The sequence below is a fragment of the Corvus hawaiiensis genome, chromosome 1 (genome assembly GCF_020740725.1).
Source record: "Corvus hawaiiensis isolate bCorHaw1 chromosome 1, bCorHaw1.pri.cur, whole genome shotgun sequence".
In the NCBI taxonomy this organism is placed as follows: domain Eukaryota; kingdom Metazoa; phylum Chordata; class Aves; order Passeriformes; family Corvidae; genus Corvus; species Corvus hawaiiensis.
The window spans coordinates 77,968,658-77,996,116 of record NC_063213.1 but is presented as its reverse complement, the minus strand read 5'-3'; the positions used below and the strand labels follow the sequence as shown (position 1 = coordinate 77,996,116).

At 39.4% G+C, this 27,459-nt stretch overlaps 1 protein-coding gene across 7 annotated transcripts in view; it reads right to left on the bottom strand.

The window, feature by feature from the left end:
* Window positions 1–27,459, bottom strand: part of CDH18 (cadherin 18) — a 522,886-nt gene that overhangs the window by 436,519 nt on the left and 58,908 nt on the right. Inside the window, exon 2 of one of the 7 annotated variants that reach the window (XM_048311357.1) lies at window positions 23,740–23,811. The exons of 5 other annotated variants lie outside the window; for them this stretch is intronic. The gene's annotated coding sequence lies outside the window, so the exon portion shown is untranslated. The remainder of the gene's footprint in view (window positions 1–23,739; window positions 23,812–27,459) is intronic. One more of the 7 variants, XM_048311366.1, reaches the window with a different exon arrangement.

Below are 27,459 nucleotides of genomic sequence, written 5' to 3'. Positions count from 1 at the left end.
CAGATTCCCCTGAAGCTTGAGGTGAAGACTGTGGTGATGCAGGCTGCCTTCCTGCAGCCCATAGAGGTCTACAGTGGAGCAGGGATCCACCTACAGACCCTTGAGGACTCCACACCGATGCAGGTGGATGCCCAAAGGAGGCGGTGACCCTGTGGGAAGCCAATGCTAGAAGAGTCTCCTGGCAGGATCTGTGGACCAATGGAAAGAGGACCTCACGCTGAAGCAGCTTTGCTGGCAAGACTTCTCTAAGGGGGACCCACGCAGAAGCAGTCTGCTCCTGAAAGACTGTGCCCTTTGGAAGAGACATGCTGGAGCAATTTGGGAACTGCAGCTCATGGGAAGGACCCATGTTGGAAAAGATAATAAAGGACTGTCTCCTGTGGGAGGGACCCCATGCCGGAATTGTTGATCGATAAATTGTTGGTTTCTCTGTCTTCTCCTTTGCCAGGAAAGAAAAAAACAAAACAGACACTCTTTTTGATTTTTCCTGTACTATTGAACTTTCTCAGAATTGTTCTGATTGTCAGAAGTTCACATGATAGGGCTACCTACACATTAACTTTTCAGCTTTATTAGCTACTAACCAAACTCATATGAAATACATTTTCTCAGGACATTACTCAATAAAAATGAAAAACATTGGCCTGAGGTAATACCAGCTAAACTTTTCTTCATAATTAGAGTTAAAATTGGCTTATGCTGTGTAATGTAATACAATAAAACATTTTTACCAACAAATTATTTGATCATGCAATCACAGTGGAAAAAAGAAATCTTACTTTCAATTTGTAAGAGTACATGTGTAAACAAATTGGAGATGTTTCCATATGATTTTTTTTAAATTTGCTTGCATACTAAATGAAGTGATATCTTTATACAGTAAAAGGTAGGCAATCTCCTGAAAACCATTAACACAGGAAGGAATAAACTACAGTAATGAATATAGGGTAGTTCGAATTCTGAGTTAAGCACCTCATAAATGACTGCAGTAGCAATGGCGATCCCTCCATAGTAGCATCTGCTTTGGCAGTGACATAGATTTAGACTGGTACAAAAAGCAGTAAATTACAGTGTTCCTTAAGTAATTTTGGCACCAGTGACTGAAAAAATTAGCCACTGCTGGCCTTAGGATAGAGAAGATGAATATGGCCCTATCTGTTTCCACACTGGACAAGTCTTTTTCCTCTGAAGGAAAATGTTTTTAGGTCATTCTGTAATATACAAAGCAGCTACAGTAACTGAATATAGTACACAATTCTTGTAAAATACAGTTTAATTTGAAAATATGTTTCTTCTATTATTAAAAAAAACAAAACAAAACAAGGTGTTATTTTTTTGTTTGCAAATGCGTTGGTTGTGTAGTTTGGAACAAAATGACCTGTTAATGTTTGCTAAAAGGTTTCTAAGACATTTAAAGCAAATATAACTTTGAAAGCAGTTTCGCTTAGCTGAGACTTTTCAGTAAGATCAAGTCATCAATATGAAAAAAAGCGACTGGCACAAGGATGCTTTCATAATCATTATCATATGTATGATATGATGGTCAGTAATGGCCAGTAATTTCCCTGTGCTAAGTTACAGGACAATGATACCATGATATTTAATATCAGTACTTGTATAAAAGAACTGGAAATCTATTGTACATGTACTAATATTCTGCAAATTAATAGAGAAAAGAGAACATACTGGATAAAAGAACACTTGCATAAAGACTTGAAAACATATTACCATTATCAGTGTTTCATGGGGAGATATCAGGCTCGTGCTTTTAAGGAATGGAACCCAAAGGGGAATTTTATTTTGCCCCTCTTAGTGCACTTTTCACTGTGTTTAATTACATTTGTATGTAGTGCTTTATTAATCATGATAATCATGGTCACAGTGTAGCATAAAAACTTACAAGTAAATGTCATGATTACAGATCTAATGAAGTGCCAGTGGTCAGGTAAAGTGAAAATACTGTAAAATGAACTTTGATAAGGATAAGCAGTGGTGGTGCCAAAAGGCTTCAATGGTGTGAATTTCCTATGAATGGGTTCCTAGGTACCTGGATGGAAAAGCCTTCCTAGAAAAAATATATTCTGAAAAGGCAGTTGACCAGTGACTGATAAATTCTGCAGGGTAGCAGCTGGAAAGCAGTGTGAAGGAAAGGGACCTGGGGGTCCTGATCAATGGCAAGTTGAACATGAGTCAGCAGTGCCCTGGCAGCCAGGAGGGCCAGCCCTGTCCTGGGGTGCATCAGGCACAGCATCACCAGCCAGGCAAGGTAGGGGATTGTCCTGCTCTGCTCTGTGCTGGGGCAGCCTCACCTCGAGTCCTGTGTGCAGTTTTGGGTGACACAATGTGAGAAACACATTAAACTGTTAGAGAGTGTCCAAAGGAGGGCAGTGAGGATGGTGAAGGGCCTTGAGGGGAAGCTGTATGAGGAGCAGCTGAGGTCACTTGGTCTGCTCAGCCTGGAGAAGAGGAGACTGAGTGGAGATCTCACTGCAGTCTACAACTTCCTTGTGAGGAGAAGAGGAGGGGCAGGCACTGATCTCTTCTCTGTGGTGCCGGGTGACAAGACCCAGGAGGATGGCCTGAAGTTGTGTCAGAGGAGGTTTAGATTGGGTATGAGGCAAAGGTTCTTCACCCAGAGGGCAGCTGGGCACTGGAATAGCCTCCCCAGGGAAGTGGTCACAGCACACCAAGCCTGACAGAGTTCAAGAAGAGTTTGGACAACACTCTCAGGAACATGGTGGGACTCTTGGAGCTGCCCTGTGCAAGTCCAGAAGCTGGACTCAATGATCCTTGTGGGGTCCTTCCAACTGAGCATATTCTGTGAATCTGTAACTGTTGATTCTGTAACAATAATCATGCATAATACATAACAATAATCTGGCACCGAGAACCTCCTGAATCCCTAGAGGGCCACAGCACACCCAGTACCAACAATAGGTTGAGTACCTCAGACCACATTCAGGAGGGTGGTAGCTTCCATATGCATATAAAGACTAAAGGATTCTATACACCTTTGGTGAAATAAAGGACTGATTAAGGACCATCATAAATATCTACCCCAGAAGCCACTGGTGGCTACTGGGTCCAATCTAGCCTACTTCAATCCAACAGTTTTCTTCAGAGGATGAAGGTGCATCTTGCAACTGTTGCCCCATTAGTTAACGTGTGAGCAAACATTTTAAGTGACTGCAGTGTGACTAGTTGTGTTAAATATGACAGCTTGACTCCACTGATAGAAGCAGCTTTTCAGATAAAAAATGCTCATAGAATCATCACTTGTAATGTCACCTCCCCCAACCCCTACTCCCTACACCATTAAGGAAATGTAGAAATAATGAAAAAATATTATATATATATATATATACACACACAGATATATACATACATATTTATATACTTTCTTATAAGTTCTGCAAAGAACTTCCTGTGCCTGTCCTATCCCACAGCTTATTTCACCTCATGTGCAATGTTCAGAGCAAACATCCAGTCTTGATGTCACTGCTCATTAGGAACAGTGTTGCTCCCACTGGCTGCTGTTAGAGTAGTTAAGTAGTTTTAGAGAATAGGAGATGTTGTTTTTAACTCCACCCTGGGAATGAACTATCTGCCACAATAATTAACAGCACATATCTATTTGAGCAGGAATTATTCATTTACTGTGGTTTGGGGAATAAAGTCTGGGTTAATCTCAGGAACACAGAGTTGATAATCTCATTATTTTTGCTCATGGATTCAGGCGTTATCCTCTTCTTTAAATTTCTAGTATACTTTAATTTTCCTTTTATTTAATAATAACCTGACATGCTGAGTTCCACATACAAACTAAAAGTGGATTCTTTCAAACTTTTTTTTGGTCATGCAAATGTGTAAAGAGAAAATTATTCCCCATTAGATCAGTTTAAAACATGGGAAGACAGCACAGACACACAGAATCACAGAAGATGCTGAGTTGGAAGGAAACCACAAGGACCATTGAGTCCAACTCCTAGCCCTGCACAGGACAACTCCAAGAGTCACACCGTGTGCCTGAGAGTGTTGGCCAAACACTTCTTGAGCTCTGTCCAGCTTGATGCTGTGACCACTTCCCCGGGGAACCTGTTCCAGTGCCCAAACACCCCCTGGGTGAAGAACCCTTTCCTAATATCCAATCTAAACCTCCCCTGACACAAATTCAGACCATTCCCTCAGGTCTTGTCACTTGGCACCACAGAGAAGAGATCAGTGCCTGCCCCTCCTCTTCTCCTCACAAGGAAGTTGTAGACTGCAATGGGGTCACCCCTCAGTCTCCTCCAGGCTGAACAGACCAAGTGACCTCAGCTGCTCCTCATACAGCTTCCCCTCAAGGCCCTTCACCATCCTCACTGCCCTCCTTTGGACACTCTCTAACAGTTTAATGTGTTTCTCACATTGTGTCACCCAAAACTGCACACAGGACTCGAGGTGAGCCCACCCCAGCACAGAGTAGAGCAGGACAATCCCCTACCTTGCCTGGCTGGTGATGCTGTGCCTGATGCACCCCAGGACAGGGCTGGCCCTCCTGGCTGCCAGGGCACTGCTGACTCATGTTCAACTTGCCATTGATCAGGATCCCCAGGTCCCTTTCCTTCACGCTGCTTCGCAGCATCTCATTCCGCAATCTGTTCGTGCATCCCATTGGTTACCCCTTTCCTGGTCCAGAATTTCTCACTTTCCCTTGTTGAACTGTATCAGTGATGGCAAGAAGTGAGAGGAGAAGGACAGGGTCAAAGGGGAGCAGGGAGAAGACAAAATTAGTAGCTTTGCTAAATTTTCTGGTTAGCCACAGGCTAAATAAAATTAATAAGAGCAATATGTTCCACAAAATAAGCTGAAGGAAGATACTCATTCCCTGTATAAAGGGATGAACTAGAGACTGAATGGGATCAAATCTGTTTGTTGTCAAGTTTATTTCTGCCATTTAATCAGGATTATCTGGTCTTACATATTTCAGCCATTTACATGACCTCTTCTTTTTTGGGACTTGAGCATCTCACACCAATAAATAGGTCTGTGCAAAAGTGATCTAAAATGTTGCAGTACTAGTAACTACATTTCACAATTTGAAAATTGCGGTTTATACAATTTCCTACAGATTCTATGCAAGGAGAATGGAGGACTGACCCCCAAATGCCAGACAACCGCATGATCAGCAGGTCACTCTTCCTCTGTATTTTGTTAGAGACACATCACTACAGGAATAAATATTTAAAGATAGCCTAAAGTGTCAATGAACTGTAGTCACTATCAATCTGATCCCATGCTCCTAATGAATTTGAAAAGGCCTTAACACAGTCACAGCCCTCCGAGACAACCCAAATCTTTATTCCCTTCATTCCAGTTGGCCCATGGGTTAGACACATGTACTTTTACCAAGCATACACAGTGCAAGCCTTCAAGCATGGAACAATGGCATGCGTATTTCACCCACAGCCAATTTAATTGTATTACCTTCATTTAAACATCTGTTGCCTTCTAATTAGAAGTAAAGGAAATTCCATCAAGAATGAAAATATCCACAACATTTCATTAAATCTGAAAGGGTTGCTAACCTCCATCAAGCATGTCAGAGACACTTTTCATTTATCCTTTATGCAAAATGACTTGCAGGTAATTGCACTCTCTTCAACTAATATAAAAGTATTTTCACTAGAACTACCGATTGTGACTAGGACGTCATTCTGAAAAATTATATTTGAAGCAATTCAACATCACTTTGAGAAAGCAAATCTAAAATAATCCAGAGGCACTGGTAGAAAGACAGAGTTAGAAATACCTAATATGAAGCAGCTTAACATTCAGCTATGAAGTATATGCTCAGGAAATATAATCATGGAACAGATACACACTTATTGTTTAAAGCTAGTGACAATTTCTTTTTGACTTCAGTGAAAGAAAAGCCAGGTCAAAAACAGAGTCTTCAGTAACAATTTATTTGTATTGCACAAAAACAAGTCCCACAAAATCAGAAGCTGATACAGAACCAAAAAGAAAGCAACATTTCAAGTACTGCTGAGAAAGAGATGATAGACTGTTCAGATCATGAACCAAAAGATTCTGATACACAAACTCATTCTACTTGAGGGTACTTCCAGTAGGACCCTGGGATACAAGCGATTACTTGAGAATCAATGTTGAAACTTCAGTCTTGGCTTCATTTTTCAGAAGGTACATAGTATGTCATCACTGCAGATCAGTAAATCTCAACACTGGGCAAAAATGCTTAACAAATACTTAACAAATTCATCCCATAGTTTTTTAAGGTCACTGAAGTTATGTCTGGTTTGAAATGCTCTCCAGGTACTGGGAAACAGTGAAAAAGCTAGGGAGATAACTTCCACAAGATCTATTCTGTGGTGGTTCTGCCCCTATCATGCTATTACAAATTCTCAATTTATTAACCCACATTCTCAAGTGTTTTCTGGCCCCTGTTTTCCTACTGCAGCTTCTCTGTTTTACAATCCTCACTCTCAGCTTCATCCAGAGCATGGAAATGATGGGGTTTTCTTCTGGTATTTCTGAGAAGGAGCTGCTTCATATAGTGGAAATTAAAAAAGGGTTCATGTGGGTTGGGAGAGATAGAATTGGCAAACACTCCTTGTTCTTTAAAAACAGGACTAGTGATGGATTTCACAAAAACTAAATTACAGCTTTTATTAGACATTTAATAAACCTCTAGGTTAGAATTACTCTTGCAAGAAGACCAAATTTTAAAGTATGTATTAGCCTAATTAAGTTACAGTGAAAGCCAGCTGGGGTCAATAGAAATACTCTTACTGATTCCAGTGGCCTTTGGCTCAGATCCATAGCATTTTTCTACGTTCTGAACTATATACTATTGCTTGGTTAAAATAATTAATTAAATAAATCTTAGTGAAAAGAGGCATATTTTTCCTATTTTTATGAAAAGTTTCTTTCTCAATTTTGATTTCACTGTTAACATATAAAAAGCCGGATTCATGTAAAAACAATCGATAGTCTTACTAACAGCTTAGAAGAAGCCACAAAGTACAACTACTTACAATGTAATTGTGTGGTTTCAGGCTAACAATTCACATACAAAGGTACATGGCAAAGCAAATTAAATGGTGATGCAAAATATAGTATAATACTAAGAAATATTTTTTTCAATTCAACTGAATAACCACTGAATAAGTTTAAAATATTTTCCCTGTTTCACCTGAAGACTCCCTGATTGGTTTTAAGTCAAGATACTTTGACATTGTGTATGACCAACTACCTCATTAAAGTGCAGTGGAAGTAACAATGCTTCTGTTTCACTCTTCTCAAATGATCCTTCAGCTGACTTCCATTCCACTTGTTTCAAATTTAACACTGAAATTTTACAGGTAGATTTCAAATCAGAATTTTCTACTTTTTGAATCCCATGCACTCAGTTGTTTGGTGTTCTTATCACACATAGGTTTTAGAGATTTTTTGGTTGATTTGTTGGTTGGTTGGTTTGCAACGATTTGTTGACTCTAATCTGTTGCAAGGCAGCTAAAATTTTGCAGTTCTTAAAAGTGCAATAATCATAACTTTTTTGAAAAATCACCTTCCTACATGTTTCTTAGATGTAAGCCTATCCCTCAGTTTCTCTTGTAATTTATGAGAGTGAAAAGAGACAATACCTTGTTAACATTTTCCTGAAAATATGAAAAAATGACAGAAGTTGACACCTGTCACCTGACACCTGTCAACCTGTCTAAGCATTTGGGAGATTTTCTAGATAAATGTGACCTTTCATTATTGTTGTATGCATTTTCTTCTTTATTCCAATATAGAATCAATCATTTTTTGTTGCATTTTATCTGTTCTTAAAGTATGTGATATCTTTCAGGGCAAAGAAATGAAAGTATAACAAAGACTACAGTGCATTTCAGTGTGCCTTCATTTTTTACTGCACAGAAATTTCTCAGTAGGCATATTCCTGTCTTATTAGACAAAATACTAGATCATTTAACAGCAGCTACTAGTACTACTTAATTTTATGAGGCAAACATTGCCCTGGAGGAAAAAATCTGTGAGGTTTTTAGAAACAGCCATATGCATATACTGTATATCCATAATAAATCTGGGTTTCAGGACACCTAAATGTAAGCCCTTCAAGGATCTTCTTGAAAGAATCTCATGGGAACAAGGCCTGCAGGGAAGAGGGATCCAAGAAAGTTGGTTGATATTCAGGGATCACTTCTTCCAGACTCAAGAATGATGCATCCCAATGAGCGCAGTACAAGAGAAACATAGAGCTCCTGTAATTGGTCTGGTGGAGGGTGACAAAGATGTTTAAGGGACTGGAACATCTCTTGTACAAGGAAAGGCTGAGGGAGCTGGCCCTGTTCAGCCTTGAGATGAGACAACAGAGGGAGGAGCATGTCAATGACTACAAGAAACTGAAGGGAGATGTCAAGAGGATGGAGTCAGGCTCTTCTTGGTGCAGCCAAGCAATAGCAAAAGAAGCTACAGACAGAAACTGACACACAGGAGATTCCACTGGAATAAGAGAAAGAACTTCTTTACTGTGCAGGTACTGGAGCAGATTGCCCAAAGAGGTCATGAACTGTCTCTCCCCGGAGATATTCAAGAACCATCTGGACGCAATCCTGCACCATGTGTTCTGGGTTGACCCTGCTTGAGCAGGGAGGTCGGACCAGATGGCACACTGGGGTCCATTCCAAACTTACCCAGTCTCATCAGCAATTTTTTCCAGAAGTGAGTTTTTGCATTGTAGCGATCCGGTTTAAACCCAGAAAAGCAAAGAAAGCTTTGTGTGTAAACCGGAAAGAACTCAGAAGGTTCAAAATGTTCCCAGAAACAAGATTAAAACCAAGCGAGATTAAATGTTGATGTCAAAAAATGGATGTATTTTATTTAATTGTAGAGAGGCAAAGAGAAGGAATGAGAAAAGAAAGAAAGAAAGAAATAGAGAAAGAAGTGTGCGTGGGGGGTGGGGGAACAGGGAGAGGTGACAGGGGTTAAGTGGAAGCAGATCACCCATCCGAGGGTCCCAACGACGTCTCATTGCTCCCCTCCATCAGGTCTGCTGGTGGTGAGGGTCCCCCATCACCACCGTGGCCACACCGCCACACACCAAAGAGTACAGAATCCCATGGATTAATACACGCTGTGGGCCAGGTGGGAACGCCCACGTGCCTCTCTTGCAGGGGCCAGCTTGACACTGTCCCTTGCAACACTGAGTGTGTGTTGCATCATCTCTGGTGCTCTGGTGCAGGGTCTGGGGACCCCTTGGCGGGGGGCGCCTGTGATGGGCCATGTCACCCCCTTCTGCTGTGGATAAGCTTCCTCCCCCCCGGTGAGGACCCCTCAGCTGGGCTCCTCTGCACAGTGGAGGATGGGCAGTCATGGCACCTCTGACCACAGGCTTTTCCCAGATACCCAGAGCCTCTCCTCCCTCCACGCCTTGGTGCGAGGGTCTGTTCCAGCCTAGCAGCTGATAGCCCTGGGGCTGTGGTCTCCACCTTTGGAGGTGTTAAGCCTGTGCTTTGTGAATGTCCCCAGCCCTGAGTTGTTACTTTATCTTCTCTTCATCAGTGAGCGGTGTCAGGCCTCAGTCAGGGCCCCATCCAGGCTGTGGTAGTGTTCTCTTCAGCTTTTGTAATACAGTTTTAAAAGTCCTTCAAGAAAATGTTTAAGTCATAAACCATAATATTTCAGTCTCTGACATGCATATACATGGAAAGTACTTCTTTAACATAGTTTGCATTCTAGATCTAGCTGTACATTATGATTATTCATTTATAAAATACAAAAATCTAAACTAAATTAATTATCCCACAACAGAAAAATTTGCCCATTTTTTCCCAAGAAACAAACAAAAACTCAAAAACATTATTACAGCTTCCAGACTATTTGGAAATTTGGATTTTTTCCCAGCTCAGTATTAAAACTGAGTATAAAATATGGCAAAACACTATGATATTTACTTTTGGAGTTGATGGGAATGGCAATTTGTCTTCAACAAGAAAATCAATGTTAACTTTTTCATAGTAAAAGGAAATCAGATAGAACAAAACATAGAGGAGAAGAGAGCTCTCCCTCCAGGCAGTTCAGAGTAGAACCCTCTACCAGACTGTTACGGTGACAGAAGTGCAATCCACTTTTCAAGCTCTGCTTGGATTTTATGTCAAGTACTAAATTCACACCTGGCATACACTTGAATAGAAGGCAAAAAGAATAATGCCTTGTCTTTAGTTTCAATTTTTTTTACTCTCCTGTCCATAAAACTGGACCAGTTAACTATTCTGTGATATTACCTGAGGGAAAATAAATTAACATAAATTTCCAACAGAAATCTTCTTTATTTCTGCTCCAAATCTCAAGTGTTCTTGGACTTAGGTTTTAAATGTGCTATCAGACTGAAGGTTGAATGAATGCCTATCCCTTGCATTCTCCTCCATTGCATAGTAATGATATCAAAATTGTATTTACTACTATCTACCAGCACTAGATTTCACAGATTTCTTACCTAAGAAGGGTTCTTTTCTGTTATCATGAAAAATTTTGTAGACTTACTCTGTTCAAGTCAAAACATTTCATCAAGGTTCAATATCAGTAATGCTGTACATGGTTTTGTCTTGTGATACTGAATTCACTATGAAGAGATGTGCTGCTTTTTGTAATTTTCACCCTTGTAATTAGTGAAAAAAATTTAGGAACTATTTGCTAACCTTAAGGATCAATGATGCTTAAAGGAGCACAAATTAAAAAATGGGCTACATTGCAACCCTTTGAAAGTCATCATAATGTCTATTCTGTTCTTCCTATGTACTCACCACTTCTAGAAATATAAGCTCCATTATTTCTACCTTATGTTTTGCAGACCTATTTTTGAGTTATAAGAATCAGGCTTTTTTTTATATAGTGTTACTGACTTTAAAATTTGTTTTTTGGGAAAAAAAAGCCCTCTGTTATATTTTCCTCCTCTTCCAACAAATAAAAAACTAAAAAGCCAAAAAAGCCAACCAAAAAAACCCAACAAAACAACAAAACAAACAAAAAATCCTTCTCTTTGAAGGTAATTGCTTAATTTTATGATTGATATTTTGCATAAAGTGGTTTTATTTCAGCCTGAACTTTTTTTTTTAATTCATACTGATGTCTGAAGTGGCCGCCTAAAAACAGAGACTAGACAAGAATAAGGGAACAAAGGTAGGTATTTATTTGAAGGGCCTTCAAAGGTACACCCTGGGCAGGCCAAAGGCTACACCCAAGATGGACCCCGAGTCACAAGTTCTTCACACTTTTATAAGTTCGGTTCATTGGCATACCAAGGTAAATTCTCCAATTAGAACTTCAGTTAATGATGTAACTACCCCAAGTTTGCCCTCCTCTTCGTTTACACATTTTGGGCCTAGGACAATCTGGGTGTCCTTGAGGGGAAGCTTGGAGAGCTTGTTGTGTCTAACCAGCATGAGAGAACAGCAGCTAACAGGCCACAAGAAACTTCAGAGTTACATGTTAGGCAGTACAGGATTTGAAAAATATAAAAAGTTAAAACCTAAGGCATCAATATATGCTGAATTACTGTAAAGATTTGCATAAGTATTTCAAAAAGTTGACTTTTCCCTTTCATTCAAAAAAACTTGTAACTTTGAGAATTCCCATTACATGTTGCTCTTAAGTCAGGATCACTTATAAGGTACCTGGACATTGTCAATATAATATTAATACAATGAAAGTTTAACTTTGGAATCCTGCTGAATTCATCTCTTTGTAATAGACTTCTTGAACTGAGTCAGCAGAAGTCAGTTAATTGTATAATTAAGAAGCTGTGACCCTTCAGCTCACAGCATAGACTTAGTTGGGTCCCCAGAGAAGGTAAGGAATGAAGAAAAAAAAAAAGCAGATACTATCACTCTGACCTCACATTCCTGTTCAGAAATTGTAATTTTTTTTACTGAAGTGCCACAATAAGGCAACAGTGAATTGTAAGAACAAATACTCTTATCTGTCAACAAGCATAAGTATCTTTTGAAGTTTTGATATGAAATCAGCATCTACTGTCTCAATTCTACTTCACTATTAATTTAGATTCTCCTCCTAGTTTTTAAAAAGTGCCTAAAATAGATAATTTGGCATAGCACTCAAGAAACCACCACTAGGTTCTCCTATAGCAAGAGTATCTTATATTTAATCTGTTTTAATTATCTTTATTTAGAAAGTGTGGAGGAGAAGAAAGCTCATTTTGTTATTTCATTAATTGTGCCTTCATGCTCCCCCAGGACAACAGCTTCTAGGTTAGTGGGAAAGCTACAGTCACCCTGAGCATCTTTTTGAGCATCATAGTGCCTGTGGCTGGAAGACCACTGCACACCAAGGAGTGGTAATCAAGACACCATTTGAGTCTTCCCTGGCTCATGCTGTGCTACACGCACAGCCTGGCACTGAGGCCATATTCCACGGTCACCATAAAAACTTCAGCTCTGATGATAACAGAGGAACCTGTTTACAGCTGCCTGTTAGTACCAGTGATTCCATTTCCAGATGAGAAGCCCATTCAAGGCAGCACAAGTTAAGGTTACCAGCATCTGAAGGGACATAGGATTATTGACAGTATTCTGTCTTTATAGTTTTTATCTCTAATAAATGGCATTTTAAGCAATGCTTTACAGAATCTGAAAGCCCTTCTCACTTGGATGATCCCTGGAGATTATCTAGTCCAACCCCCTTGCCAAGGCAGGGTCACTAATAGCAGATTACACAGAAGAGTGCCCAGGTGGGTTTTGAATGCCTCCAGAAAGGGAGATCACATCAAATGTTTGTATTCTAATGGTATCAGACGTGGTATGAAGAATGGAAAAGAAGGGCTAACAGCCCTTTTTATTCGTTTGCCTTCATTTCGTATAAGAAAACCCTAAGTATAACAGTTTCGTGTATGGCCCAGTTTGTTTCTATTATTGGAGGCATCTGGAAAAAAAAATGGCACATGGGAAATGTAGTAATATTCAAGTCAAAACCATAAAAGATGTACTCATACTAACAGTATAATGAGGCTTAAAAAAAACCCAAAAAGGAAGACATCACACGTTACCATGAAATTAATGATCACTAAGGATGGGAAAGTGAAGACAAATATGACAGGAATTTCAGTTTCACTCTTTAATAACAACAGAAACAAGGGGGAAAAAAGCGGCACCAAACTCCTCCGCGCTGAACTTTGAAATAAAAGATTGATCTTGTCAGCAAAATTCCCATTACTGTTTATCTCATACAAACTCCCTCTTCCCTCCTATGAACACAATATCTGATTTCTCATTACCATTTTTCAAGCAGAAAGCTTAATCTGAGTGCCTTTCCCAGGGGCTGGGATGAGCACTGCTCCTTTCTCTGCCGTGTCATCTGACATCAAGCTGTTGCAGTCAGCCCCTGAGAGCAGACCTCGTTGCCACGATGGTGTCACTGTGTAACCTGGCTGCCCAGAACTGATTTTTAGTGACTAACACCGATGACCTCTGATACAATGTTATAAGTCTCAAATATTACCTTTCATAGACTGAATGAAAAATTAGGATTAAAATGCAAAACAACCCCAAAAACTCAACAGGAATGTCTGCTAAGCAAGTGTTATCGACAAGACTCCAATGTGTGTTTTCAACATTGTGTGTTCTAAGGGATTTATATTGTTATAAAATATCATAAATTATAGATGTCTTTTTTTCTGGCATTTCATAAAGCTGACAAAGTTTTATCATCAGTTTTGGAAAACTACATACGTATCTTTTCTCTTTTACAAAACCCAGCAAACATCTGCAAACAAGGGAATTGCAAGTACAAAACCCTCGAGTAAATTATTCTTTTTATTCAAGAATTGAAATACCTGATAAAATTAATTCTTCCAAATATATTTAAATTCAAGATGAATGTAAATACTTGCATCAAAGCCTATTTAACAGGACACATATTTTCATCTCACAAGCACACTGATATTCATAGACTCCCTGAATATTAGAATGGCATAAGTTAATAAAATATGCCTGTCAGGATTCTACATACCTTATCCATTCACAGTTCAGATCTTGGGTCTTTGAAGATGCCACCCTGCCCTCTTCTTCACTGGCTAGTCTGGCTTGAAATCTTTTAGCAGGTCCTATCTCTGCTAGATGCAGAATGGCGAACAAGGTCACATAGAAAATAGATAGGAAGAAATTAGTGAAAGGGAGGACAGACTACACTAATCGGGCACAGGACTTGGCCCCACAAGCAGACTGATAAGTAGCCTGTATGCAGCTGCACTTTTTCTCTCATCTCCTCCCCTTTGCTTGCTCCTCTCTGATCCAACTCAGTCCCTACCTTTCCCTGCATTTGGACCTTCTCCTAAAGATCCCGTAATAGTTCTCCACATGCATGCAGTGCCCTCAGAATATCCCTAGAGGTTTTATGAAACCCCACAAACATCCTCAAAATTCCCATAAAAACTCCTTCTCAGGAGGCCCAATAACTATCTGGTGTCCCTAGTTTCTTCTCAACTACAAAGTTCTGGTTGAACTTCTTCAAAGCTCAGCTCAAAGTGATTCCTTCAGTTGTCCCTTGATCAGTGACTAGAGATACGATCTTTGTTACTTTCAATGTTATCTCCTCTCCCTTCTGGTTTATGCGTCTGGGTATCTCATTTTTTTGCTTATTCTGTCTCTTGTCTTTGCCTCTTATACTGATTAGCTATTAACTATGTATTCCGACAAACCCCATATCCTTATGTTATCTTCAACAGACTAAGTCAGCTTCACAGAGTCAGACTTGCATTATAAATATCACTGCAAGATTATGTATGACAAAGTTTTTCTGACAAAAAAAAAAAAAGGCAATGATATATGAATCAGTAAAGTGCAAATCTGTAGGAATCGACTGAGTTTCACTTATGTGAGTATAACATAATACTTCTGCTTCACACTTAACATGCAAATGAAAGGTGCAGTTTACTGCTTTGTCAAACCTTGTTTTACTGACATGAAAAATTATTGTCAGTGACAGGACAGGTGTAATTAAAGACGAAAAAAATCTGACTGTTATTTCTATTGTGCAGCTGTGTGAGAATGTTATCTTGCTCTTAGTCTAGATTCTCAAGTAAATTAAATATACGGGGTTTTAAAGTTACTCAATAGTTTTTGATCCTTCAGTCAACTTTAAGGGTGGGCAGATAATTCAAATCCGAGAATTTGTTTGAAAAAATGCTTAGTAGTTACATATTGAAGAGAGATACAAATCACTGTCCTTACTGAAGAAAGGTAGGAAAACACCAACTGTTTTATACTCTTAGTGTCTGGCTAATGAGTTAGGATCCGGCTAACAGTCAGCCTATCATAAAGCACATGCTTAGCTACCCAAAAGTCTCAGTCTTTTGTCTTTTCCCTTGTGGGAACATCAAAAGACACATGGGGGATTTTGGAGTTGATACAGCACAGGATAGAGGTGAAGTGAAGCCAATATGTGCCAAAAGAAGTTCAATTGGTTTTGCAGATCACAGAATTCATCTTCAGTTAATAGTCACACTGAGAAGAAAAAACAACCAACCAAAAAAACCCAAAAAACCCCAAGCCCAATGAAAAATCCCCAACAAACCAACTTACAAAGCAAAATAAACACAGCCTCCCCACCCCTCTCCTAAAAGTACTTCTTCCTTTACACATTTATCTCAAGGGTTTGTTTCCTTTAGCTTGGGAGGTGGTAGGAGATTTGTTTGTAAATGGTTAAATCATTCCGAGTAAGTTACTGAATAGCTTATCAACCAGAAATTAATAAAAGACAATGTAAGATCCATTTCCATCAACTTCATTATCATTCAGCCTCCAACATTCTGAGAGACAAATCCAACCATGTAACCCATCCGTGTCCATCTACAAAGGCATTGTTTCTGTTGTAGCATTACTGCCTCCTTACCTTCAACTGCAGAAACGGTACAGGATAATAAAACAACAGTGACTTCTCACCACTACAAATACAGTTGTTTCTTCTGTATTTGCACTGAGATATGAAACAGGTGACACAAAAATTCACTTATTATGTAGCTGGCACAATAAAGAATGCATTGTCTAGAATGTCTAAGCACTAAAGGAATCAAACCTTAATTTTCCTTTTATCACCTGGAAAAAGAAAAAAGGGCCTGCTGTCATGAAGTATAAAATTCACTGTCTAATATGATCTAGGTTTTTAAAAACCCAACAACACGTCTTACAGTACAGCACTTGGTTTATTCATGAAAATCAGGATTAGAAAATATATTATTTGTTTGAGTGCATGCCCTGTCTCTTCTGCTTACAATGATGAAATGAGATCTAGATCTTTTCAGCAGATTTTCTTTTCCTGTTTAAACTTCCAATCTATAATGAAATGTAGAAGGCTTGAGCACAAAGTAAAGTTTGTTGTAAAGAAACAAATCAGTATAATTTCTCTAAGTACACCAAGTTGAGAGACACTACAGTAAAACATGTCCCCACATTGAATTTTTCAGGAAAACAAAGACATTTGAAATAATACAATTTATTACAGTTCTGCAGTCAGATGTCCTGAAGCTACGTGAGACCAAGTTGTGCTTTTAAAAAGTGCTGGCTTAAGCAGCATTTGAGGATGTTTTCAGGATCATATTTTGCAAGATCTTGAGGTAACTAATAAGGCATCCTATTCTAGCTAGTGAGAATTTTTTGGTAATGCTTCTGTATTTTGGGACTAGGACTTTGAAGCATTTTGGTGTGTTTTATGAAGTATACACATGCTGAAATATAACTCAGTACAGTGTTGCAGCAGGGATTACTGCAACAAGCATATTTCAAACCAGGAGTCCCGTGGAAACGAAGTATATATGGGCAGATTCGTGGTAGATGTTTCAGAGATGTTTATTTCTCCAGCCGCATGGCCGGGGCTCAGCTCAGGAACTCCGCAGTCACGGGACCCAAGGCGTTATCAGGGAACCCAAATCAACCAATGGGAAACAAAGGTGACCAGGGGCAGGGAAACCCCATGTCTGTGCCCTCAGGGCCCATCTCCCAGGGCTCCATGGCAGGGGAGGGACCCCAACATCTCACCCGTTTTATTTTAATAAAAGGAGAATGAAAACAACTGGATAAACATAACAAGAACAAGACAAAACAAGCCACCCTCCTGAGTCTTTAAATGTCCAATCAGATTCTCTGGAACATCTTAGGGCTGACAGAAGGGAGACAGAACTCTCCGGGCATGGTTTGTGGGGAAACTGAGGCAGGAGAGGGTTTAATTTCTTCTCTCCCTCTTTTCATCCCCCTCTCGGCATCGGAGAGGAATTGTAGGGAAATGGAATTGTATAGGGAAGCCATGGGGTGAAAAACGGATTAGGAATAAACTGGGGATAGGGTAAACTTAGGAAGGGGTTCATATTGGGTATAGGGTAAAAGGGGGAAGTGGGCTGTGGGTAGGGAAGTTGCTGGGATGGATATTGTTTATAATTTTGTGCATAACGGCTGCCTTTGACTGGAATACCTCCAGGCCCAGTAACATTTGCTGCTTGTAAACCCTTCTTTCCTTGCACTATATCAAATTGCACAACCTCCCCATCTCCTGCACTTTGCAGGTAATTTTTAGGGTTATTCCTTTTAATGGCAGTTCTATGGATGAATAGATCTCCCCCTGTATCATCTCGTGTTATAAATCCATAGTTGTTTTTTACATTGTACCATTTCACAGTTCTTGTAACTTTCATGGCTACAACTGCTCCTATCACATGCTTGCGTGTTCGTCGTGGGTGCCGGTCCCGCGTGGCTGCCGCCTCGCCGGCTCCGACGTCTCGGCCGGGCCCCCGCGTTGCAGCTGCTCCTTGCCCTCCGAGCGGCGCTGCTCCGGCGCGTGTCTGGGCTCTGTGCGGCCCCGCGTTGCCATCGCTGCTGGCCCCGTGGCCTGTGAGCGGTTCCGCTCCGCAAACTCCACGCTGCTTTGAGTGCGGCCCCGTTCCGGCTCGGCGCTGCGCTGCGCGGCTTCTCATGTCGCTGTGGAAACCGCCGCTTCCCCCTCCGCAGGGCTCTCCGAGCCATGTGCTCAGAGCGGCCTGCCACGCCGATGCCCGGTTCCTGGCTGCTCGTGGCCCACGGCACCCGCGGCGCCTGCGGCATCGCTCCCTCACTCGCGGCCGTGTGGCAGGGGACCCCGAGACAGGGATGGGGTCTGCGATAAGGAACGCACTCCCGAGGGGGCCGGGCACATCCAGCGCAGGCACCTCCGCCGGCACGGCTGCAGTCATGCGCTCCCGGGATGGCGGCCGCGCGGCCTCAGCCACGGGATAAGTATGATCCTCTGCTTTAGGGGTAATGGGACCATACAAATGCTCAAGAGCTTCCCTGATTATAAGGTATGCACGGAAAGCTTCTCTTTGATCCCATACTTTATCCCAGATCTCGTCCCAGAAACACCCCTCACAAGATACAGGAGGTTCGATATTAAAAAGTAAGTCTCGAGAAATATAGGAGAACCTTTTGAAAAGCCAGATGAAAAAATGTTCTAGATCTCCCGGTTCCAATACTTTCTTGTTTTGTTCAAGGATTCCTTTAACTTCTAGATACACTTTTTTCTGTGGCTCAGACAGCCCCATTTCCCACGATTCTTCCATAGTCCAGAGAGAATATCCAAACCAAGATGAGAAGAGATAGATCTAGAGTGGTTATTTTACTCACGAATCTTCCTCAGGGATCGGTATCTTGCTCGCATTCCTCCACCAGTTTGTCGCAGCGGGAATTACTGCAACAAGTATATTTCAAACCAGGAGTCCCGTGGAAACGAAGTATATATGGGCAGATTCGTGGTAGATGTTTCAGGGATGTTTATTTCTCCAGCCGCATGGCCGGGGCTCAGCTCAGGAACGCCCCAGTCACGGGTCCCGAGGGTCCTTGGCGTTATCAGGGAACCCAAACCAACCAATGGGAAACAAAGGTGACCAGGGGCAGGGAAACCCCGTGCCTGTGCCCTCAGGGCCCATCTCCCAGGGCTCCATGGCAGGGGAGGGACCCCAACAGTACAGGAATAAAAATAAATTGTTTTTCAGCAGACATTTATTAGGTGAAGGATATTAAGTGATTGCAGATGTTGCGGCACTGAGTCCAACAGACCTACATGAACTCCAAATCACCTCACAAGTTACTGTGCTCTATGTGGATTTATAGCCCACAATTGTAACAATGCAATTTGTAGTTTTGTGACATTTCTCACCATGCTAACCCCTCTCTCAAGAGGCCTGAGACATGATCCACACTATGTCCTACATATTATATTTCCCTAGCAGGCCTTTTCTAGACAAACCCTTACTACTAATAGTGCTTGCTCACCTGAAGGAGCAGTCACATCAGGACACACCACAAGAGAGTGGTATCTGCTCATTTTATTGACACAAACTTAACCACACTATGCTCTTCTGTAAGTAATCACAGATGCTGTCTGTGCAGAAAGCTGAAATGAAAGTGCACAATAGAAGAAAAATAACGTTGCTTAGCAATTTGCAGCATTAAAGAGAAAAGTTAATCAGATAATATAGAAAAGTTTCAGTCAAAGCCAGAGGTTATAGTAAATCTTAGAATGGAAGATACAAATTATCCTCAGAGTTATACTTTTCATCATATCAAATGACCAGCTTCTGAAAATATTAACATTTAATCAGTGAAGCATACAATAAGAGAAATAGTAACGTGCCCTATAACTGCCACATTTATGAGTTGGAGGAAGTCCCATCAGATCTTGTAAGTAAACATTCTTCATTGACTTTCAATTTCACAGGATTTCCATTTGCACAGTGCTTTTTGGCCCAATCTCAGCCCCTTGGAGCCTCTTTGTAATCCAAAATTTTCATGGACGTTCGACAAATGAGTGGGGCCTGCTGCCACCATACTAATTCATGTGGCAGTATAGCAACTTAGTTCTGCTCTACATCTTTCCAAGGGGTATCTCCCAAGAATAAATAAAAGTGTTACCTTCTATTTCCTGTATTTTTTCTAAGTGAAACAGACTTACATGAGGTTGGACTGATCTTGCCAGTTACCTGTATGCAGGCTTAGGACTGCCTGTTGTGCTGTATTATTTTTGATGGGTGTTGTAGCACAGAGAGACAACAAAACAATTACAAGGCAGTACCAAAGACATACAGTATAGTTCACAGAGAGGGACAGAAGCAGTACAACTGAAATTAAAATTGTGAAGCAACTAGCAGCTGCAAGCCTGAACACCATGTCTTGGGCACACCACTCCCAGAGCAGACTGAGAAGACCTCCTTGAAAATGCAGCACCTTGGCAGGGCCCTACAGGAAGTCAAATCCTGTAACAGCAAGGGGAGATTAGCAGCTCAGGCCCAGCAGTATGTAGGTGCTGCAGGCAGCAAGGGAGGATATCTGTACATGAGGAAGAGAACAGCTGCACAGTGACCTGAAACACAGCATTTTGGCAAATGTCAAGGTGAAGTTTCAGCAAGGTAGCACATGACTGGGCTCAGCAAGGAGGAAAAGAGCACAGGCAAGGCACCCTGTCAAGTGGTGGTATGTTATGCTCAAATGAGTACAGTATGCAGCAGATCATGCTCTGTAAAGAAGACTCAGTTCTGATGTCCCCACCATATTTGTAAGAGAACCTTGCTTAATTTCCAGACACAGCTTACTATTTCACACACTTTGACAAAAAACATGTAAATGACATATCTTACACAGGATAAATCTGGGGAAAAGAGAGGAAGAATTTTTTCTAATTTTCTCTCTCTTTCTCCAGCCAACTATTACAACTAAGAAAGGTACCTTCTTCTATCTAATTATTTAATATTTTTTTGATTAAAATATATGAGATTAAATAACCATATGTGCAAATGTGCAGATAGAAATATTCCAGCTGATAAAATTGAACAAGAATGGTGTTTGGAGATCTGAGCTGGTTTGGAATAAACTCTAAATATTTAGAAATAAAAAAAAGTTATGAATAAAATGCTCTTGCTATTGAGAGCCTACTTTATCTAAAGCATCTTTCTATACTCCCAGTCCCAATGTCTTCATCGAATGTTCTGTGTTTTCTGGCCCTTCTCATCTTTAACTGGTATTACAGAAAGTAAATTACATTCTTATATTATATTTCACTCTCTATTTTACAGTCATTGTCTCCAGTGGCTTTGAAGTTCTTTTGCATATGTACTATAATTCATATCCAAACCACTTAAAACTCACATATTCAGCCATCTGCAGTCTCAGGTTTTCAAAGCACTACAAGTATTTTTAAACATATGTGCCAGCATTTCTGTATTTATAAAACTGATAAATACATTACATTCAAAATAAAATTTAAAAAAACCAAACATAAACCAAAAAGGCACATGCATATACGCTTTCAAGTTCTATAAATGATCTATAGGACGTATTCAAGTAGCTTCTGCTCTTAATTCCTCTTTGTATTAGCTATTAAACAAAAAGCTAAAAAGTTATTTATTGGTTACTAATTAAGATACAAGTGTACATTTAAAATTCATACTTGTTAATATATTGTAAATGCATTATATATCTAAAAGCTGAGGTATCTAAACTGCATTTAAATATGAACTTTAATAAAAATAAAACAGATTTTGTCACTCACAGAAATATGAGAACATTGCAGTAAGTTGGCAGAACCCATTGAATTTGTGTCACTGTGCATCTATCAAATGTATAAGAATTTCTTCAGCCAAAGGAAGTCTATATGCTTTATACAGAAACAAAATTCTGTGAGGAGCACACATGACCTCTTGCTGAGGAATACCTTCAGTGCAGGTAGCTTGGGGTGCAGCTGCAGTGGAAGCTGCAGGATGAGCTCTGGGTGGGAGCTCAGAGCGAGAGGCCACTGACCCTTTGCATAACAAAGGGCCCGAGGACCTGTGGCTTATCCAGGGCACCGGACACTCAGAGATGGCAGGACCCAAAGACTCAAAGACTTTCCCACCCTTGGACTGTGAAAGTATAAAAGCACAGGGGTTCCTTTGTTCTGGGTTCCTCCTCACAAGCACCAGATCAAGCTGTTATTTTGCTATTTAGTTATTGGACCAAGATTAAATCATCTGAAGGATCTGGGTGTCTGAGGCTCTGCTATTGGAAACCCGTGGTTGAGCCATTAAGGAGACCTGGTGTGACTCTGAGTGTGGGGTGTGCAGCTGGGAAGGGGTGGTGTGAGTGTGTCTGCCAGAGTGGCTCCTGGATGGTCACAGGGAAACTTCCTTAACACTTTAGTATATACTAGAGCCAGCATTGTATGGTTACAAATTTTTTTTAACCCAGGAAAAGCTACTTCCTTGGTGTCACACTCAATTTTTCAAGTGGTCACTAATAAAAGCTTGAGGATATTCCATATTTTTGTGTAACAGTAAGGGTGTAAACTGTGCTTGAGATTTTTGGGAAAAAAAAATTCCTCCACACATAAAAACAAGCAAAAACCCAACAAAAAACCCAAATAGTGTACTGATTAGTATTTAATCAAAATGGAAAGAGCAGTGTTTTACGAAATATAAAAGCATTTATTTCAAGGCCAGTAAACTTCAACTAGCAATTCTGTCTCAAGTGTGGATACCTTTCTGGCTACACAGAGACAATTATGTCAAAGACAGAGCAGAGACCATTCTGCTATCATCACTTTAGTCCCCCACAGCAGTGTGATTTTTGCAGACTGCATGGTCTGAATACCAAGTGAGCCCTGATGCTCTAGATACCCTCAGTGTGGAACCAGAAATGGATTAGAATAACAAAGTAAAACCTTCTGGCATTCAGTACCAAATTTATTTTGCCCATGTGGCCACATATGGCTCTGTCACTAAATAAAAAAGAGAAGTCAATTCAATAATAATGTTGAAATTACTGTCATGCATGCTACAGTTACTTCTAGGAAACCATCATGTGGCCTTCTTCTACAAACTGCTATGAAAAATAAGTGTCATTTTTCATGTGGTAACTGTAAGGTTAGTGAGCTATTCATTATATATTATAGGAAAGAAGTGTAATCACCAAACAGCATACCTAAACCTTTCAGAATTTTTTTGTTATTGTGTTGATGAAAATTTACTAACGGCTTGGGTGAAGGGAATACACTCGTAATAATTTTACTGAGGTCTCCAAATGGTATAAATATTATGTGTATACACAGTACACTTTCTCTAAGTAATTATCTTTCATTCAGTATCAGACAATGGGCCAAGAGGAAATGTACATAGACAATGCCTAAGCACAACCGTGTATTCTGCTTGCAAGGAGTATAATCATCTTTCATTTACAAGTGACATGGGTACTCCTTTTCTGACCATATATAACAGGAATTTCTTCCATGTAGTTTACTGCAGATGAGTGGTTAAACAGCAAAAGTCGTGATTTTTTTATATCTATGTTGGAGAATTTGGATTTTGTTGGTGGTCTAAAATTTCTTCGCTTTCTCAAAGTTCTTCAAATACAATCTTTTTGAAGGATGAGCCACAGATATTCTAAACAACAGCTGTGGTATTTAGTTGCATTTGGTTTACTGAGTCACATGGCACTGGTTCTCTTTCCTAATTCATCAAGGCACTTAGAGTTTTCACTTCAATGACAGGACTCATTTGCTTAAAGAAGTCAAGTTGTTAATTGCTAAATATCCAGCTTTCCATGTAATATAAACTACATAAATATACATTTTTTTATACATATTATACTGACGTGAATAAAAGGAAGATCCCAAAAAGGTGGCCCTGTTACTGAAGGAGGGTAACAACATGGAAAAGGCTGAGGTACTCACTGCTTTCTTTGCCTCAGTTTTCAATGCCACATCTTCCTTGGGTCCCTCAGGTTACTCCACCAGGACACTGAGCTCCAAGTGTAAAAAAAAAAAAGTTGAGCAGGCTAGCTAAACTTTTGATGTTCCTTCTCACCTAGATTATTCTGTTATTGGAAACTTCTGTCATTATAATACATGTGGTTCTAAAGTATACATCTGAACTGTCAAATGAAATCCATAACAGCAGTGGTAAATGTATGCACATATTCTGTTATAAATGACCATGGTATAAAGTGTAGTACTTATTATGAATTAGGAGAGTATCCTTAGTGAAAGAGCTGAGCTTTCATTAATGTCGGTCTGACATTTGCAAAATTGATTTGTTTTGACATTTAGAGCGCTTCTGTTGTAGTGTGGGCTCATGTCTGACATTAAGCAAACTAAATTACGGTGGTTTTGCTTAAAAGCTTCCCATAAAACACTGTTATTTTACAATACAGATGACATCTGTTCTAGGAGAAGCAGTCATGTTTTACAAAAACATAGCAGGTATACTGACATGTGGAAACAAAATCCTTAAATGAAGAATATTCAAAGCATTAATTGTTGGCTACTGAAAATAAATGAATGTTCACACAACTTGTAGATTTAATCATAAAACTTGGAACCCAATTAAAAGTTTGAGGTAATACATCAGAAACCTTATCTGCATTTTTATCTTAAGAGAAAAAAATATTTTCATTTTAAGAAGAAATAGGAATAATCTGAGAGGGCATGGAATAGGCTAGTTCAGACATTGGAACTCAATTTAGTAGTACGCAGGTCTTTTACTCATATTGGTTTAAATTTGTAATGCATAAACAGATCAAGTTAAAAAGAAATGGCTGATTTCCTTCTGAGTGAATCACATCTAAATGCTCATTGATGATTAAATTTAATTATTTTTTTCTGATGCATTATAATAATTCAAATGTTATTTTGGATTCAGTTCTCTACTACATTAACACAGTGTATAACAAATTACTGGGTTCCTCTGGGACTTACGTCTGAAAGGTACACAACACAGGATCTAAGATAGTAATCCACAGTGCTATATGCATTTTTTAAAAAGATTAAAAGTCCATAAACTAAGTTCAAGTAATCTTTATAATTAATCATAGATGTATGGAATATTCCAACAAAGAAGCTATATTCAACCATGCCTTCTTTTTTTACCCATTTTTATCCTCCCATGGTAAAGGTGGATGATGGCATAGAAGCACAGCTGCTGCTAATAGTAACCACTTGGGGAACCCCTACCCCTACTAACCATGGCAGGTTTCTGTTTACTGGGTACCTCTGCAGGGCACACTCTCTATCCATCGGAAGCAACATACTCCATCCTACCTTTCTGCCAGCTCAGGAGTGACAACAAAGCCAGATGCAGCCTTTCACCTCCTTTGCTTTCCATGTTCTCTTCCATATTATGGTACTTGGCTTTTTGGTCAGTTACCTGGGATTTCCACATAATCTCCCAGGACTCTGCTAGACAGATCCAAAATCGCTCAATTTCCAAGATCAATTGAAATCAAACCAATGTGGTCAATATAGATAGTGGACATGCAGATGTTAAATGTCTTCACTTGTTCCTTTCCTAAAGCTTTGGCTCAATAGTATCAATACCACAGAACTCCATGATGAGTTGTGCCAAGCTGGAAATGCATTTTGGTCTACTTCTTTCTTTGCTAAGCTAAGCATAGCAAGTGAGTGCCTGTGTGCATGGTATTCTTTCACATGATGATCTTTTCCACGTCTTACAACTTATCTCTGTTACAAAGTGCACTCATTTTATATCTCAAAATAGGTTTTGACATTAACATGGTATTCAAGGTGAAGTCCTGTCATCAGCTCCATGACATACTTTCACAGGTGTTTTCCAAAATGTTGTCTTTAGTATTTCTTGTCTGCTCCTTTCACTGAACTGTTGTCTGCTTTGACATACAGCTCTTTTGCATAATTATTACAATTAAATTTAAGTAACAACTTAAATATAAATATATTTAACCGAAATTATTTTTTCGGGAGCAAACTGTACACTACTTGTCAATCCTATACACAACCACCAGCCTGTTCTCGTTCCTGGATCATCTTTTCCCCTAATCTTTTCCAAACTTAATGAAATCAGTACACTTTTCTGAGAGCTGTGACTTTTTCCATCTTAGCCTATTCTCTTTTTGCTTGCAATCTCATAAAGGGATATGTAATATTAAGCTTGTGATAACACAGATGTCATGTATTTTATTCTGATAGACATTTCTGGAACCTACGTTATCTGTAGTCTTGTACCTTTAATACTCCTGAATGAAACAGAAACATCCTAACTATATCCTTGTCTAGCAGACTCGCCATAGTTTCATGTCAGTTCACTTGCAGGAATGGACACATATTTTAAAAGTGCAGGTATAAAAATATAAAATTAAAAAAAAAAGAAAGACCTGTCCTATTAAAAATTGAATTTAAGCCCACGATTAAATTATTTTTTCCTATTAACTTTACTTAAATAAAACCATGTTTTGAGCTTTAAAATATACAGTAAACAAATTATATTTTAAGCACTGTTAAACTTGAAAATCAAACAAGCTCAATCAGATTATTCTTAGATGACTGAGTATTGGTTTTAATACCTGGTAGACTATTAAGATTTTTTTATTATTATTATTATTTATTTTAGGGATGGAATGAAATAGCTCAAGGGCTGAAATACATGAATTTGCATTTTAATGCATTTCTGCAGATTGATGTCAAGCCAAGGACATGGTACGTTTACTCAGGCAGAGTGAACCAACATTTATTTATGAAATTTCAGTTTTAGAGGAAAAGGACTTCTATCAAAGCTGTTTTATGTACTCTTAGTTGATATTTTTCACTACTAGTGACATGAAAATAAGTGAAGTTCAGGGGCAGTTGAAAACTCAAAGTAACATTATTAAATATCATTCGACAACTCTTAAATATTCAATTAACTGTGTCAACAGTAGTTTAATAAAAAATGTTGGTTTTTTTTCTTTTTAACCTGCAGTTTTCATCGCACATTAATGAAGATATAAGAAATCGGTAGTCTCAGCATCGTTTCCAACAGTGCTAAATCATTGTCCTTGAGAAGGCAATTATTGTAGTAGTTAATATGTACCTCTTCAGATCTGAGAGAGTAATACCACTTATATTTTCTAATCATGCTAAGAAATCCATAAATATTTAAAATGTTCCAGATTATGCACTATTGGTTTCCTTGCCATTTTCACTTCCAGTGACTAATGAACATCAAAAGCAGAGCAATAATTTGAAAGTCCACAGAAAATTACTGGAAAGTAAACTGGCATATTAGTCTATGACTTTTACACTTTTACACTACTCATGATTGCCACTGTTATTCAACACCTGTAGTTTCTTTTTCACAGAATCAATAAGAATATGCAGTCTATCAAAATGGGAAAATTTTGGTACTCTGATACCATATAGAACGTGTATCAGTAATCTAGAACTTACATATAATTTTTTCTAGTGAAGTACCACATTTGCATTCTCTTTAATAAATGCACAATATCTTCAGGTTACTGAACCTAACATGCTGAACTGTGGTCTTAATTTAAGACTTTGGTCTTAAAATCTTTGTTAAGAATGAAAAGTTGATGCTTCTACATCTTAAAAAAAGAACAAACGGTCTTCTAAGTATTTACCATTCCCTAAACTCAAACAGTTTTG